The sequence below is a fragment of the Lissotriton helveticus genome, chromosome 4_1, assembly GCF_964261635.1.
Source record: "Lissotriton helveticus chromosome 4_1, aLisHel1.1, whole genome shotgun sequence".
Lineage (NCBI taxonomy): Eukaryota > Metazoa > Chordata > Amphibia > Caudata > Salamandridae > Lissotriton > Lissotriton helveticus.
In genome coordinates, this window is record NC_136063.1 from 1676873637 (window position 1) to 1676887821 (window position 14185).

Genomic DNA, 14185 nt, shown 5'->3' on the forward strand with positions numbered 1-14185 from the left:
TGGCCGATTCTAAGCTTCACTTTTTGGCTTTTCTGTCCTATGTAGATAAGCAAACAGGGACATAAAATGGCATACACCACGTTTGCAGAGTTACAATTGGAGAAGTATTCCGATCAAATATTATGTAGCCATACTCAAACGTCTTGCCTTCAATTGTGGAGTCACAACAAACACAATTTCCACATTTATTATGACCTGTGAGGGGAGGGAGACCCCATACATCATTTATTGTGGTTTTGAGGGGTTGCTGTGGGAGGGAAGCCCTAACCAAGTGGTCTTTAATGTTCTTAGCTCTTTTAAAAGCGAACATTGGGCGATCTAGTGTAAGTTGACCGGCATTTAGAACTGGCCAGTGTTTAAGCACACTTTTTCTGATGGCATTAGAGGCTGGTGAAAATGTGGTAACCCATATAAGCCTATCTTGTTCTTTTTTCTGTTTGGGCTCCAAAAGGGTTTCTCTTGGGCAATACCAGGCCCTCTTCAAAGACCGGCGCACCAATTTGCGCGGATAGCCTCTGTTTCTGAGTTTCTTGCTGAGGGTTTTAGCTTCAGTAAAATAATCCTCTTTGAAATAACAATTACGCCTAATGCGTAAAAATTGGGAGAAGGGGAGGGAATCTCGCAGCGCTCGTGGGTGGTGACTGGTGTACTCGAGCCGAGTATTACGCTCTGTGGGTTTGCGGTGCAACGAGGTGGTTAGGCGGCCTTCAGTATGCTTTATTTCTAAGTCTAGGAATGGGATCGAGTCTTTGCTAGTGGATAAAGTATATTTAAGTCCACCACTGTTGTTATTCAGCCAGTGTTGGAAAGACGTGAGATTCTCAAGGGATTAAGTCCATAACAGGAAGATGTCGTCGATGAACCGTTTCCACAAGGCGATGCCATTGTGGAAAGGGTTCGACGTGTCCAAAATGCTGTTGGTCTCCAGATGGTCCATGTACAGAATGGCCAGATTTGTGGCAAAAATGGCTCCCATGGAGGTCCCTCTGACCTGACCATAGAACTGTCCTTCAAAAAGAAAAAAGTTTTTCGTCAGGCAAATCTCCTATAGCTGGAGGATAAACATGGATGGTACATTGTGAGGACGTACGCGTGTCTCTAGCACCTTTTCAATCACTCAAAGGGATTCATACTGTGGGATGTTAGTATAAAGTGATTCCACATCCAGCGTGCACATGGTGCTGGATGTGGGATCAAATGGGTGGTCTTCGATCAGATTAATCATTGCCATACTATCCTTGATGTAACATATTGTCTCGGAGACAAATGGTTTTATGAAAAAATCTACGAGCCACAACCCCACCACTCATATACGACCATCACACACACCACGCATAGTATTTGGCAAAGTGCTCCCGCGTAGCCGAAGGTAGAAGCACGCCGCATCTCGTAGAGGGGTGCGAAGACCCCAATGATGAAGCATGACACCAAGGGTCCTTTTGGTGTGTGAGGGGTATTTAAAAAACACTGGGGCATATTACCAACAACTAGCGATAATTATCGCTATGTTGGCTTAGCGGCAATTTTTTTATCGCCGTGCTGTGGCGATTTTTATCGCTTAGGAACCTTGCTATTATCAAGGTTTATCTCCTAAGCGATAAAAATCGGCCGAAATGCATGAATATTGCTGAAAAGTCAGCGATACTCATGCATTACCGAGTTAATGCTCTTAGCCATGTTATCCACCTACCATTGGATAACATGGCTAAGAACTGCTCTGGGGCAGGTGTTAGCTTTTGGAGATATTCGTGCTTAGCGCGAATATCTCCAAAAGTTGGTACTAGGAGATAGCGATGTTAGCGACTGTTTCCAGTCGCTAACATCTTGGCACACCCTTGGCTAACAGCTAGGTAATAGGGAGATCATTTTATCTCTGCTTTCTTGGCTTTTAAAGCCAAAAAAGCGGAGATAAACCCCCTTGATAATATGCCCCACTGTGTGTTCCCAAGCACTGTAAAGAACACTTTTGTTTATACATATCTACTAGGGAGAAGGAAGTCTTTTGTAATTCATGTATTGTATAGGCCTTCGGTTCTTAACATACATACCAACTCTAAATCCATCTGAATGGATGTATGTAGTTCAGTTACATAAAGAGTAGTCAAATGTATTATCTTTGTCTGGTAATATCTTTATTTTGAGCAGAAAGTCTTCATTGCCTCCGAGGTATGATTTACACATTCTGCGGTAGCTTCCAGGAAACATCCCCCTGATGCAATAATACGTCAGAATAGTGTTTTTGACAGATTTTTAGGAATTTTGTTCAAAATATATTTTATGGGAATCTCCAATTAATTGCACTACAGCTATTTTAATTCATTCAAATCTACAAGTCTCTGGTTCTACCACTCTACGAGTCTACTTTAAAATTTCTGACTGCATTTTTGTATTCATCCATGTTGTAGAGTTTGTAGCACTCTTCATAGTTCAACTGAGACATTGTTTCCTCTACATACATGTTTCTAGTTAGCTGAACTATATTTATACCTTTGTCAGAAGGTTTCAGGATTAATACCTTGTCTTTCTTTAACAATATTATACCTTTACAATTTGCAATCTGGCTTTGTGACAGAAGGTTATGTATCCAGTACACACTACTTACTCCAGTTTTTCTTTTCTACAAATGTAAAATTCAATTACATCTGCCCATTTTCAGAGACATTGTTTTTTCTTTACTACCATTGTTATTGACACCCAGGCTGCATACTCAGATCAAATCGGATGAGCGTTACAAAGTGGTACATATTTGCACATTAAATACCATTGAAAGAGACATTGGACTGGGTTTAATGATTACATGTTTCAGATGGGTGATTTACTGTACTCATTCAAAAATGTGTTTCATATTTTAATTCTATTTTGAGTGTTACATATTGTTGCAATAACACATCAAGTACACTTCCATTAAAAATTGATATTTTAATGGAGGATCCAGATGAAGCCAGAAATATGAAGATAACCAAAGTCAATAAGCATATAAAGGATTTCACATAGGTGTATTACGTATTTACTGTTCTACTAGACTTTCAATTTGAGATCCATCCCATTTTCCTACAATAAAATCACACCTCTCACTGCTGAAACTCTTGCAATGAAACAAATACAGAAAATGAGATTTAGACATCGATTTCAATTATCATGCTTAATATGTTCATTCATATTTGAAAGTAGAAAAGCACAAAACATATTTCCATTTTCCAACTTGTCTAACTGATTTTGTTTTGCTGTGTTATTCTATGCAACTGTATACCAGTGTATGACATCGAATAACAGTTTCCTTTACCAAAACATTTAAACATTCAACATTTGTGGGTTACTGTTTTGCATGTTTCATAAACAATGGCTCATTCATTACATACTTGTAACAGGGTTGACAAATTACTTGAGGTTGCTCCTTTCTTCTTCTTTTCATATTGTTCTTGGTCTGAATGTGTACTCTTATTTTGAGCAGCTTGAATGTGTGGCGCCATGGCCAGGGCAACTGAAACTGGAATCTGGGGATCAAGGTTCAATTCCTGGCGCCGGCAGCAGATTAGCCCAGCACCATGTGACTCTGGACAATAGCTTGCTTAATTTTCCTGACGGCCCCCAGCACCTGGAGACCCTTACAGGTGATTGTTCGCGCTTTACAAATGTGGATGATTATTATTATTCTTTCATTCGGAGTGCACTAGTGTCATGCGCACCACACATATGTGTCATCATTAACTTGTTACTCCTTTTTGATGTGCAATTTGAATGTACCCCACATTTGCTCAGGCAATTATGTTTTACAATTCATTATAGGCTTTTGCCACTGAACCATGTACAAAATCGTTTGGAACAGCAAGGGACAGCACTGAGCCTACACTGCCTTGTCATTTGAACTATACTTTAGAAGATAACTGGGCTCACAAACGTTTTTCCATCGGGATGTTATTTCAAAATGTTCTGCTCACCTGTTGGTATGAGAAACTACTGTGCAGTTGTCTATTCTCTGATTGAGTAGTAAATAGCATTGTTTTTAATGATTTTCAATAGTTTCTATTGTATTGTTTAAGAACTTGTCCATGATATAAATGGTTGTGGATGTGACAGTGGTGTTGATTTTGACTCTTACCTTGGGCATCTCACTACTATGTTCTGAACAATATCAAGAGTTAGCGCATGTCCATTCCTGAATATCCTGTGTGCTTAATTGCACGACTGCATGCTAGTCTAATTGAGTATTCATTTGAATTTCATTGACTGAATATTCAACACCAAATGTCTTGTGTTTGTTTTCACATTGATTTTCTGCAACTGTGATTTCTTCCTGGAAGCCATTTCATTTTATAAACCTTTAGTTTGCAATTGTGTGCCTACTTATTTTTTTCCTGAATCCTTAAGGGCTAAAGTAAGTGTGAGTGGTTAGAGGGACTTTTTTAGACGGGCATCCTTCTGCCCTGTTCATCACCATTTTCTGCTGAATGATGCTGGTGGTAACTGACTGTGAGTTTACCCTGGGCTATGCTAACCAGGCCCAGGGTCAGTGCTATGTTTAAAAAGGTACATGTAATAGGGTACACCTACATACGACCCGGGACGCCCTCTACCTATACGTCTCTAGTATATAATAGTGCATGGAGGTTTAGAGGCCCAGCAGATGCCTTGTAGGTTGTCTTTAAAAGTAAATTCTCACAACTGCCATTTCATTTTTTTCACCATTGAAGATACTTAGCTCCATAGGCTAACAGTGCAATATTATATTTAGGTATGACTATTGCTAAGAAAGGAGTATATTATATCATTCAAAGGCTTAAAACATTGGTGTTGATAAATTCAACAGCTTGCCACTGGTGAATTTATCATAACTAGTACAGAAGATACTTTATAGAACGTTCCCTTCTGTAAGCCAAAATCCAGCCTTTTAGTAGTCTCTGCTGATTGGTCAGCCTTAAAAGGCTTAGCCAGGCTGCTTTAGATAGATATAAGTGGCCTGGCAGTAGCAGAGTTTATCTGACGGAGAGAGCTCTGAAGCTGAGGAGGATAGGTCATAAAGAGGGTGCTGAGTAAATCAAACTAAGCTCAAAGAGAAAGCATATCATCAATAAGTGGAGTTTGCAGAGTTCTGCTCTACGAAACTCCGCGAAGTGACACAAAAATTCTGCCATGCTCCGCAGAGGTCCACAAGCAGCGGATATGGCAAGTAGCACTGCTCGCACTGATTATTAGCGCCTAGAGTTTTTACCACACTAAAATCAACACAAACAGCACTACACGCAGCACAAGAGGGCGCTGCTTCATTCTGCCACTCAATTAGATGTTCTACTCGAGCCGCCGCACCCTCAATGTGAGCTGTAGATTTCTCAATGCGAGCGTTCATGACCTAACGCGAGTGGTCGCTACCTTCCGCGACCACCTGAATTGAGAAATCTTGCCGGGAGGAGGTCTAGCGCAGGTTTTTATCTTGTGTAGTGAGCCGCTCACGAGAAAAAACTCTGCTGCGTGTCACTTCATGGAGTTTTGCAGAACTTCCCGCACCATGCGGAACGCGGAGTGCGCAAAACACTGCAAACTCTGCCGGCAGAGCGTAAATCTTTGCCCATCGCTAACCATTAACGAATGCTAGGCATACCTACCCCCACATCCTGTGCCCTCACCCACATGGCAGACTTAGGACAGGAATTTGAAGAGGGTTTGGGGAGCTAATGGAAATGAACAACACCGTGGGTTGGTTTAGGGAGTTCTTACTCTGGAGAGAAACCATGCATGTTGGACTTTGGAAGTGCAGTGCTTTGCAGGACAAGTGAATGCCACACTTTTGAGGAAGTTTCATGCTTTTGGGTGGCACTCAGCATCTCATTGTACAGAGGTGCGTCCCTACTTGTTGCCCCAGAACACTTAATAAATATGTGAAAGCTGCATAGTATCTCAGAGCTGCTGCCTGAAAGTCTGCTGAAATCTGGATTTACACCCAAAGGCCTGCAATTTGACTGACTATGCCTTCTTCCCAATCTGGTACTGGAGCCCTGGGGATGTAACCTGCTTCAAGAAGGATTAAAGAGTGTACTCCCTGCAAGTTACAGGTTAACAGAGCCCACCTGCATCATCTCCACCAAGAGTCCACATACTGAAGTGCGTCCAGTGGACTTGTAAGGATTTGGCAGGTGCATTGTGAGAATTGTAATCCATACATCCCAGAGACCATTTAGATTACATACCTTTGATTGGTGTTTTGGGCAATTTAAACCTACAAGGAGACCTTCAGGAAGCACCTCTTGAAGTGAGGGGACGTTTTGAAAAGTTTTGAGAAAAAGCCCTATGGGGTGCCTACCCAACAGCTAGAGTCAAGCTGACTACCCTCAACAGCAACCTGGCCTGGATTTCAAGTTTGTCCTGCAGAAATCTTTGGAGTTCTAGACTTATAGGATTTGACCAGGGCATCGCAGAAAGTCAAGCAGGCAATCCCTCACCGAATCCAGACTGCTGTGGAGGGTCAGGCAACGTCAGTAATAAAAGTTCCACAAAAGTTTCTAAATGGGAAAGTCAAGCTTTCACTGGGGCAACCCGCTCAGTGTATCTGACCAGGGCTCCATCGTGGTCAATCTCAAACTTTGACTTTGTCCCAGTCAAGCGCGACCAGATGTCCCAGAGTGGCGCTATATGTTTTCAAGTGCTAAAAAGTGGTTAATCTTTCAAAATTCAAATCTCCGGTTCTCTACATTGGATTATTATTGTTTTGCTGTCTATTTGTTCTTAAAAATATTTCCTATTTTTAAACATTGGTGTGTTATGTCTTACTTATTTGATGTATTTGTGTTTTAAAATTTCTTTACACTCCTGTCTACTAAGCTAGGAATGACTGTTCGAAGTACGCTACCAAGGGTTTAGCATGGGGATAATTTACTGACACCTTCACTGGACCCTATACCGTATTGGTGGCCTTATTACTAGTGGTAGGTGAATACTTACCTCTGGCAACCAAAACAGTATCCCACCTTGTTATTTGAAATGTCAGGCACTTCTCTCATTAGGTGGTACACCATCTGCTCATGGGCGGTGAAGGAAGCAAATCCTTTTTAATATATAACCCTCACACACTCTAGTAGTGTCATGCTTAATCATCGGGTTCACCCTGACTCCAAAATGTCAGGGTGGGCCCAACCATATTCCAGGAGCACTTAGGAAAATAGGCCAGGGGTTTAAAGATTAAAAATCCTCCATTAACTCCAGGTATCCCTTTATTGGTCGAGTTACAGGGGATGTTAAAAATAAAGTAGGGTAGTAAGATGTAATGGTCCTAGGACCCTAGTGCCAACATGTTTGAGCCCTTAGAGTTTGGCCGGAGTGGGTCCTGGGCTTTCTTCAGGGCAACTTAGATTCCCTCCCTGGTTTGCATTAAGGTACTACCTCACTTCTGATAAAATGTGCAGAAAGCTGCACCTAAAGGCAGGTCTGGAATATACTTGTCCTTGATCCGGTACTTTAGTTTATTATGTCCAAACTGTGAAAAAAAACTGTTTTTAATTGTAAGCTCATGTGTTAAACTCACAATTACCCCTGCCAATGAGCCACTTTCCAACAGGAATTTTTAAACAACATAAATTGATTGCAAATGTTCAAATTAACTCCATTTTATAGACACAGAAGATGTGTAACTCCTATAAGAAATATGGTTACATGGAAACAAACTTCAGTGAGATGGGAATAAAAAGAATGAATAAATATAAAATAAACATGGTTTAACAATAGTTCTCCCTGGGAAATGAAGGATACACTACTGACAACTGTGTGTTGTCTAATGTTTACTGATAAGAAATTCCTGGTTCAGGAACACCACATTAAAGAGATGACATTGAAATTCCTTGCCTTTAACAAAGTTGAGATACAACTAAACATCACATATAAACAGCTACTTGCTCTTGTGTAAGTTCTTTCATTCCCTTCAAGGTTACATTCATCCAATAAAGGCAGGCTCTTTATTGGAGACTTGTCAACAATGATTATCCCAGGGAACTGTTCTCTGTTCTTGTAGGAGCTTTTCAAACAGACTGTTTTAAATCATGCAGTCTTGTTTTCATATTCTCATATTCTCAATGGGCAGCTGCCACCACTTTTACAAACTGTACGAATCTTTTCGATATCTTATTTTTCACTAATAGAATTGTTACATGTGCTTATGTGCTAAATAATTGTGGCTTGAGAACCGCGACTGCTTCAGCAAGGATTTCTTACACAGCAACACCAAACTTCACTTTTTCTGTAGGCCCGATATAAGTGTTCATCAACCTTTACTATTGTTGGATGTCTTTGGAAAACATGGGAATACACAATGATTGAGCAACATCATTCACTTTACCCATACAATCACAATTGAGGGAAAAAACACCAAAGAAAGATAGAAATACACAGGACACTTTAAACAGTTTCATCTTTCTTCAAGTGATTATGTTTGGTCAGTTCTCAAGTCTCCATTCCTTTATGTTCATCATATCTACGATTACCCATGTTCTTCTCCCACATACTGCTTCCCACAAACACCTGCCTTCCATTATGTTTGCTGCCTTCTTTAGATACCCTTCTATCTGCCCCACCATCTGTTCTATTCTCCCAGCTATGATCTGGTCCTTCAAATGATGATTACTGTGGTCCCCTTCCACACCTCAAGAAACTCCACCAGCTTACCTATCCCCAGCCTCCATTTCTGCACAGTATGTTTTGTGAATCCGAAAGGCATGCACACATTTACCTCCAATTTAACACAACAAGCATGTTGCATATCTAAAAATGATATTTAAAAACAATAACTGTTTAAAATGGATCATCATATGCTGCTGATGACGCTTAGAATGCATCTGCATATAATCTTGCAACTTAGGTTAATATGAGGTGTCAGAATTGACAAACCTATTAATGCAATTATGTGACGTGCTTTAGTTTATGGATAAGTGTGTGGTACTAAAAATTCTGGACTCGTGTAATAAACTTTGTCGTAGCATGACGATTTTTATATCAAAAGACCGAGAATGGCTAGTACACTATGTACAAGCATTTTCGTCATATTCCAGTAACGATTTCACCTCGAAATCGTTATTTTCGTCCTGACCCTAGGCTTCCATTTTGTGTACAGCAGCCATTTTGTGAGTTGCCCTCACATAGGCTTATAACTACAGCCAAATTCGATTCCAAAGGACACGTGCACCTTAATTGACTTCTCTGTGACCTGGGCAAGCTGAAACCATTGCCCCAGGCCGAACCTGCCCGACCAGTTCCTTTCCCAGTGGCCGAGTGAGATAGCATCAAGGCACAACATGCCATAAACCTTTTCATCGCACACACACACTGCCTATCTTACTTCCATCTGTTCCTGCCTCCACGAGCTATTTATGACATGGGCTGTGATCTTACTGTTTTGGGTTTATCCGGCCTTGTCAGCTAGAGAATGTACGCATTATGTAGACATTGTTTATGGCCTGGACTTATCTTGAAAGTGGGTTTGTCATCATACAGTGCTTTGTGTGCACGTCCTGGGAGTGACCAACAATAATGTACTTCAAAGAGAAAATGTGTGCCTAGGGCATAATAAATGGTATAAAAGGTCTGTGCTGAGACCATTCAGGAGACTACCTCATCCACTTGCTACGGCTTCTGGGTGACGTGGCCTCACTATGTTAAGTTTAATAAAGATGTCCTTTCATTTTTCAGAGTCTGTGCCAAGTTCTTGTTATATTAGTAAGTATTCCCTGAGAGCGAAAATTACCAAGTTCTTCAGTTGGCGCCCTAACGCGGGAATCATCAGAGAAGTGACTTTCTGTGGGAGTGATCGTGCCAGGAGACTGAAATAAACTGAGGAGGACAGAACAAGATTCTACTAAGAAGGTACTCTGTGCACGGGGATTCTAGAGATTCTTTGATTCTGCGGCACAGTATATTTCTGATCTTCCTGATTTTTGATCCTCCACATGATGTCACTCCTGACTGATAACCTTTTTGGCGTGAGTATTCTTAAAAAGACCATTAGGTCATGTAGAACTTGACAGTTAGAATCTGGATAACATTTTGATTAGTAAAAGTAAGAGTTAAGTATAAGTGGGTCGCTCCCAGTCCTTTGTTCTTTGCTTCCTTAGTCTGGTTCTTAGTTTGATTTGTCCTTAGTTTTATTTGAATATTGCAATTTTCAAAAACCGAGGGTCTTGTAAATTTACGAGTGTATCGATAGAGATAGCCCCTTGAAGTTTGAAGCTAGATTAGTGAGCTATAAGATGCCTGATCTTAGCAAATTTGGAGATTTGTGTTGGCCAACTTTGTATACGTTTGGATTAGCCGGCTTCCCCTAAAAGGGATATCTAAATAGGTTTAGATTTAAAAACATATTTCTTCCTTGGTGATTTTGTATCCCCAGGGAATTAAAATATGACATAATACAAAACAAGGATCCTTTGTTCTGCGCAGTTTTATTGAATGGAGATATGCAGAACGATTTTTGGTGTTCTGCCAGCCAAAGCTAGTGAATTAAGTGTATTGTGGCTTCGTGCACATACAGCAGTCTGTTGGGCTATGTTTTTGGGGTTTTTTGCAGTATTTTGGAACCCTATTGCGACGTGCTTCTTGTAAATATGACTCACAGCTAGTATTTACAAATGGCTTTGTTTTCGTCCTGAGTGTCGATTTGTGGGTTCAATGTGTGTTTCAATGTCTATGTGGTTTTTCTCATTAGTGTAACTTCAGTAATAGCTTACAGCGCTGTATTGTGTGTCCTGAGTGTTTAAATCTTTTCTCTTTATGTCTGCAATGAGCTCAATGTGTTTGTAGGTTTCTTGATGTTTTCAGTCTGTAAGTAAAATGTCAGATTAATTAAATATTAAGTAGAAATTAAATAACACTCCAGCAATTTTCTATGTCACATGCTAAAAATCGCTATGTGTTGCTATTTAATTTACAGACTAAGCAAAAAAGCATATGTGCAAACTGTTAAATGCTTAAAATAGATAAGTTAAAATTCACATTCACTAGGAATATGAAGGGCCTCAAAAATTTGTAGCGTTTTTTTAAAGGCAAACACTTCAGCTAAAACAAATTTTTGCTCGATTTAAATGCATCTTTTTGCACGCGCATGTTTAAAACTTGAAATGTCTGTTTTCAGCAAAAATGAAAGCGTGCTCAGGTTTCAGCACTGTTTCAGGTTTCAGCCTTTCCTGCCTTAAGGCAGCAGATGTTGTTTTTCGAAGGCCAATAAATAGCATTGGAATGTTTATTTAGCCCAGGACTTAGCTGTTAGTTAATCACAGTTGGCCTTTTCCATTTCAGAATAGTGTTTTAGAGGGTTACAAAAATAAGGTTCATCACTTTGTATCACTGGAAGACATTCCAAATACGGTTTTCCTCTCTTAAAACATCTTTTTCAAAGTATATTTTTGGTTCTGTTGAAAATACTGATTGCCCTTTAAAAATGGTGCGAAAAACGTCATGTTTTAAGTTAGGCTTTTTGTGCGTAGGCGCATAAATGAATGCATCTAAAAATGATAGGCAAGGGATGCAGCTTACCTTTATATGTGGAGTTATCATAAAAACAGATAATTGGTTTCATTGAAAGAAAAATTATTAATTATGGAAAAATTATTTGAGAAAAAAATAAGTGCTTTTTAAAATCGTTTTTTGATATTTATAAAGCGTAAGACTCATACTATGACCTCCCAGTATTAAAATTTGATTTAAGTTATGTGTTACGGTGTAATTAGGTAATTTGCATGTTGGTTTTTACTTGGCGCGGGCGTAGAGAACTCATTTTTCCAAGGATTTACATGAGATATGACTAATGTCTAATATCTGTAACGTGTAAAGAACATCCTGAGGATGATTCATATGTAAAACAATTATAGGATATTTATTTTTAAGTGCTCCGAAGATAAAAGTCGAAATTGAGGTAAATGGGTTTTTAACACAGATTCTTGTCATTTACCATAGTGAAAGTGTCTCTGGCTTCAGTAAATGCATACATTTGGGTATAATACAAACTTGCGGGTTGTTATTGAGGTTGTTTTTCCTAGCTCGGTGAGCCAATGTGCACGGTGCAGAACTTTGTGTTTAATATCAGGATTGAAGGTTCTAACTTTAGCGGGCCCATTTAGACGTTAGGTGTTTAAAATAAGTACCATTGTATAGGGTGGTAAGCAAGCATTTGTTCTAACAACTGGTATGTGTGAACCCTTCACAGTAATGTAGTAGGCCTTCTGTCTCTGTCATGTTGGCATTGTGACCTTTTAAATTCGAGCCTTGTCTCTGTGAAATGCAGAATAACATTGCTAAACAGGCCTCTAAAAGGTGGAATTTCTGGTTTAAAGTTAAAGACTTAATTCCAAAGGGAAATATAAAAAAGGTTTCTTGAAAGGTTTCTTTAAAAGTCCCAACATCATGACATTTGTATTTCTGCTCTAAAAAATAATGTTTGCCTAGTCGTTTTTATTTTGACAGAAAACGAAGTGTTGCATTACATCTTAGACAAAAAAATAGGATGCAGCCTTTTACTAAAATTTTGAAGCCTACATGAATAAGAAAGAACGATTTGCCAATTAAGAAGTTTTTTTTTAATCATGGAGATTGTGGCACAAGGCTAATTTTAGGTGTCAGAGAAAGGATTTTACCTTTGGAAAAGTCAAAAGGGCTTCATGTTGCAAGGTGACTGACAAGATGGTAACAGTTAAGTAATGGAAATTTATTTTTGTGTTTCTTAATGTGTATCATGTTTTGTCTTCTGATTAAAAGTTATAATTGAAATTCGCTTGTTGTCAGAAATGTCTCTCTTGTGTGTTGTGTATGTTTTTTTTGTTGCTTCTGCCTACAGACCATTCATGGATTTTTCTGGGTGATTTAAAGCAGACAAGACACGTGAGTTTGGTTGGTTAGACGAAGATGTGTTTTTGCGTAACTACTTTGGAAAGAAATGTTCATGTTGTTGTTATGTTTGTGTATTTTGTTCTATCATGAATTGTTCTTGCCGGTTCTGTGTGTCCGAAAGTTGTATTTGACAGCAGATACCCACTATTGGTGATCTACTGTCAAACAGGAGGGTATCCTTACACAGTATTATGCATCACCGCTCATTTATATATGCTATCGTTTTACAGCGAGTATATCTGATGGCTTGACGTCCGTTTTGTGCATTTTTGCATGTTTTATGTTGTATGTTGCCGCTTAAGAAATTATTACAAATTCACCCGTGTTGTTGTGAGGGACATGTATGACGATACGTGTCGCTGTCAACAGTTGGGTAAAAGTTTTGCTGATACTAAAATTCACAGATATGATTTCTTTACATATTGTGAACCAGACCGACAACACTTCACCAGTGTATGTCAAATTTGGCTATAAGTATTGAAGAAAAATAAACAGCAAATTGTGTCATTTGTAGTCACGATACTGCCCTTTTCTGTAAGGAACAGGCAGCCCTGAAATTATATATCCTGATTGGACGTAAGGATAAATTATAGATTTGTGACTCTTGTACATGGTGACCTAATTTCTATATCACATTAGTCACTTTTATTCTGCTTCCTAAGTGGCCTTCCTATGGCTCTGGACCATAAAAGAAACCAGGTTTCATTTTTTGTCACATGCCTGACTATCACCCAAGCACATCAGGCCTAGTTATTGGGGATTTTAGCTGTGTCCTATTCTCTTTTCCGTATTCCTTTCACCAGTCAACTTTTGTTTATTATTAGTGTGTTCAGGTTCGCACTTTCAGGTTGCAGTAATGTACCATGGACCCCCATTTTATGTATAATTCCCTGTTGCATAACTAGACTGGTTTCTAAGAATTTTCTTTAGGCCTATTCTGATGTTTTTCCAGTCTAACTGTTAGGACTTTTAGGACTGATTAACTGACCCAATACTATAGTAAGATAAGCTATCCACCTCAATAGGAGACACATTACGTTTTTTTAATATGACAAATTCAATGCCTATTCTAATTTGGTTTTTAGTTCCTTTTTCTGCTGCTTTAATTTTAATGAACCAGATGTATTTTAAATAATGGAAATACCAGGACTCTCTAGTTCTTGTCTTTCTCATTAGCTTTTGCATTGCATAGTCCCACCTGATGCACAATTATTATGATAACATGTATGCGATCCTGCTTTTGAGATGTTCTAGATGAGGAATTTAGGAACACCTATGTGTATCATTGAGATAAAATGTGTTTGCCCCATTAGACATGCCACTATGTGTG